The sequence below is a fragment of the Pinus tabuliformis genome, chromosome 8, assembly GCF_031772625.1.
Source record: "Pinus tabuliformis cultivar Carrire ecotype Pingquan chromosome 8, CPIR1, whole genome shotgun sequence".
NCBI lineage: Eukaryota > Viridiplantae > Streptophyta > Pinopsida > Pinales > Pinaceae > Pinus > Pinus tabuliformis.
In genome coordinates, this window is record NC_142294.1 from 953,701,767 (window position 1) to 953,706,480 (window position 4,714).

The window sequence follows — 4,714 nt, forward strand, 5'->3', positions numbered from 1 at the left end:
TTTCTTCATTCTTGGCCAACAAATTTTCCCCACTGGATTTTTCTTCCATTGTTGATTATCCCAATCCTGTCACTTAATTTCATGAATGGAATACTTATTTTCCTAGATTCAATGGAAAAACAGATATAATGTTGAACCACCTTAAGGATTTTCATGAATTCATGGAACAATAGGGTATTGTTTTCGAAGATGCACAAATGAAATTGTTCATGTAATCTTTAGAAGAAGATTTTATAGTTTTGTACAAAACAATATCTCATGGTAGCATATCTTCCTTAAAACGTTTTCCTATAACATTCAATCATTATTGCAAAATATTATATGAACCAAATTCTCTCTTTGAAGATTTTTGCTCACATTTTAATGTTGGAAATATTCCTAATCTTAATGACCCTGCTAAAGATGTTTGTGAGACTCCATTCCAAGAATATATCTACTCACATCGAGAATCATTTCCTAGTGATTAAGAAATCAAAGAAAGAAACATCACCGAGGGAAAATAAACCCTCAGAGATCTTATTCAGTTGAATTTGATGATTCTTCGTCTTATGATGAGTGTGACTCTGATGGGAAGTCGAGCGATGCAGAACTACAACAATAATAGTCATGGGAAGATGCACAAAAATAAGAGGTTCTATTTTATGATTCACATCCTTCACCTAGATAATAAGTTCAAGAACCTCCTCCGATTTATGATTGATATGATTCTTAGGAGGATGAGATGGTCGCGGATTTTCAAAGGGATATACCTACAAATAAGGGGGGAGAGGGATTCCAGTGACAATTTTTTCAAGAAGAGCCCAAACTTGAAGAGCCAAGAAAAGTTTGTGGCTGCCTGTTGTAGAAAGGTTCCTCCTTGAAAATTGTTCAAGAAAGGGAGACAACTACAAATTTTCTTCATCAGTTCCATGATCAAGTAGCTAACTACATGGTATATTTCTTTGGCTTGCAAAAGTATACATCTATTCCAAGGTATGTGTCAAACCATTGGTTTGAAGCTCTTATCGGGTGCACGCACATGTTAGCCACTAATTTTCAAGAACACAACCCCATTAGAAGGTTCACGGAGATATTAAAAGAGTTAAGCATTAACTATCAAGTTGGGGCACATATGAAAATTTTCGTCCAAATATTTTTGATGTTGCATGTTGGTTTTGATTTTTAAATTTCAGCAACATGCAGGAATTAGGTCCAACACCAAAATGTTGACCGATACCATTGGAGTGTTGACCTCACTAAGGTGAATTGATTCCCTATACATCAGTAGAAGTTTTATATAAATACGCTTGTTAGCTCAACTTTTAATTTCTAGTTGTTAGAATTTATATTTTTGCATTTCATTTTTATGATGAAATGATTCCCAACAAATAAATTTCCATGGAGATTTTTTGGTTTATAGATTCATTATATTTTTGACTCCATACACAATGGTGAAGGCTACTAGTCTGTAGGTTCTCAACACCTTGTAAGCAAGGCATTGTCTATTAGGTCCCTTTAATACTAGTGATTCCCCCATTACTATTGTCGTTGTATCCCTTATTATTATTGTTGTGCCCCTATTGTCCCCATATTGTTATTGTTGTGCCCCATAGAATCTCTCTATTGTTATTTTTGTGCCTTTATATTATTATTGTTAGGACAGATTGGTTATATTGTGACCCCTTAGACTCCTATATATAGAAAGGAGGTTTTGTCATTTGAATCATCTAAGAATTGTTCATTTGTGTAATGTAAAGGAGGTTTCCCCCTCGAAGAGGCTTATTTCAAAGGCGTTGACCTATATTTCGTATCTTTTTGTGAGCTGGTTTCATAACATTTGGTATCAAAGCTTTGGATTCTAGGGTTTCACTGCTCCAAACAGGTCGTCATGGAATTTTCACCATAACTTTGTTTCTGTGATGTTTCAAAAACTACAAGAAAAACCCATTTGAGTTGAAATATTTTTGAACTTTGGGTCCGAATTTCAGAGCCCGTCTGGCTATATTTGTGGAGATATGGTTTGAGGAAGTTAGGGGTTTTGCAGACTCCTGAATTACATTCCAAACAAGTGACTTGGGAAAAATTTTCATAACTTTTCTTTTGATCATCATATTGGAATTTCGTAAGACGTTTCAGAAAGAGTACAACCTTTCGTTTTCTTTGTATTAGTTTTAGGTGCTAAGGTCGAAACAATGACACGTGGCATGTCATACAAGTTCACTCTACTGAACTAGTCTATAAGCAGGTCACCGTGGGAGATTTGGCATAACTCTTCCTTGGAGAATCCAATCTTGATTAGAATTGTGGGGTTAGAAAGAGGACTCAAAGGGCTACCATAGGACAATATTTCAGATATTCGAGATCCATGATCGAGTAGCTAACTACATGATATCTTTCTTTGGCTTGCAAAAGTATACACCTATTCCAAGGTATGTGTCAAACCATTGGTTTGAAGTTCTTATGGGGTGCACGCACATGTTAGCCACTAATTTTCAAGAACACAACCCCATTAGAAGGGTCACGAAGGATATTAAAGGAGTTAAGCATTAACTATCAAGTTGGGGGCACATATCAAAATTTTTGTCCAAATATTTTTGATGGTGCATGTTGGTTTTGATTTTTAAATCTCAGCAACATGCAAGAATTAGGTCCAACACCCAAATGTTGACCTGATACCATTGGAGTGTTGACCTCACTAAGGTGAATTGTTTCCCTATACATTAGTAGGAGTTTTATATAAATATGCTTGTTAGCTCAACATTTAATTTCCAGTTGTTAGAATTTCTATTTTTTCATTTCATTTTTATGAGGAAATGACTCCCAACAAATAAAGTTCCATGGAGATTTTTTGGTTTATAGATTCATTATATTTTTGACTACATACACAATGGTTAAGGCTACTAGTCTGTAGGTTCTCAGCACCTGTAAGTAAGGCATTGTCTGTTAGGTCCCTATAATAATAGTGATTCCCCCATTACTATTGTCGTTGTATCCCTTATTATTATTGTTGTGCCCCTATTGTCCCCATATTGTTATTATTGTGCCCCATAGAATCTCTCTATTGTTATTTTTGTGCCTTTATATTATTATTGTTAGGTTGTCTTAGTTATATTGTGACCCCTTAGACTCCTATATATAGAAAGGAGGTTTTGTCATTTGAATCATCTAAGAATTGCTCATTTGTGTAATGTAAAGGAGGTTTCCCCCTTGAAGAGGCTTATTTCTAAGGTGTTGATCTATCTTTTTTATCTTTTTGTGAGTTGGTTTCATAACATTTGGTATCAAAGCTTTGGATTCTAGGGTTTCACTGCTCCAAACAGGTCATCATGGAATTTTCACTATAACTTTGTTTTTGCGACGTTTCAGAAGCTACAAGAAAAACCCATTTTAGCCAAAATAGTTTTGAACTTTGGGTTCGAATTTCAGAGCCTGTCTTGGTATATTTGTGGAGATATGGTTTGAGGAAGTTAGGGTTTTTGCAGACTCCCGAATTACATTCCAAACAGGTGACTTGGGAAAATTCATCATAACTTTTGTTTTGATCATAATATTGAAATTTTGTAAGAATTTTCAGAAATAGGACAGCCTATCATTTTCTTTGTATCAGTTTCAGATACTAAAGTCGAAACAGTGACACGTGGCATGTCATACAAGTTTGCTCTACTGAACTAGTCTATAAGCAGGCCACCGTGGGAGATTTGGCATAACTCTTCCTTGGAGAATCCAATCTTGATTAGAAATGTGGGGTTAGAGAGAGGACGCAAAGGGCTACCGTAGGACAAGATTTCAGATATTCAAGATCCGCGGTTACCGAGATACAACAGATTCAATGTCGAGCTCTTACAAAGTGAAAAAAAAGGTGTGTAGTTTTTGTTTTTAATTTTGCATAAGATTGGTTTGAAAAATTATATTGAAGGAATCCAAAGGGAATAGTGAAGAATTATTAGCATTAATTAATTCCCCAGAAAAATAAAATGGAAACAGTGAATAAGAAACCTGAAAGATCTAGCATGATTCATGAAGAAGAGGAAGAAATGCAACATGATATATCAAAATTACAAAACCAAGTACAACAAATTTCACTCTCACTAAAGGTAAATGAAGCCAAGATGAAAGGCGTGGAAGCTAATATGAATGGCATACAAGTTAAGATGAATGGCATGGTTGCTAAGATGAATGGCATGGACGATAAGATGGAAGAATTGAAGATAAATTTGAATAAGTTGCTACAAGAAATGGTCACTAATGGTGAAAGGGTAGTAGAGGAAACTCATGATGAGAACAAAAGAAATGTTAATCATGATTTCATAGACTCTAATGTTGGATTGTGGACCCACCATGTTCCAAAAATTGATATGAGGAAGTTTGATGGCAAGGATCTCAGAACATGGATACTACAGATGGAGCAAGTTTTTGATCTCCATAATGTGCAAAACACAAAAAAGGTACGTATTGTAACTTTATATTTGGAACCAAATAAGTTTGTATAGTATCGATGACTTTGCTCTTGTAAACAAATTGTCACTTAGGAAATTTTTACAGAAGAAATGATATCACATTATGAAGATACAAAAAGCAACACCTTTTTTAGCCAATTGATAAATCTCAAATAAAAGGGTCCAATGATGGAGCACATTGAGGACTTCCAAAAATTGAAAATAAGGGTAAAAGATATACTAGAGGAGCATAGGATTGATGTGTTCATAGGGACTTTAAAGGATAATATCCAACATGA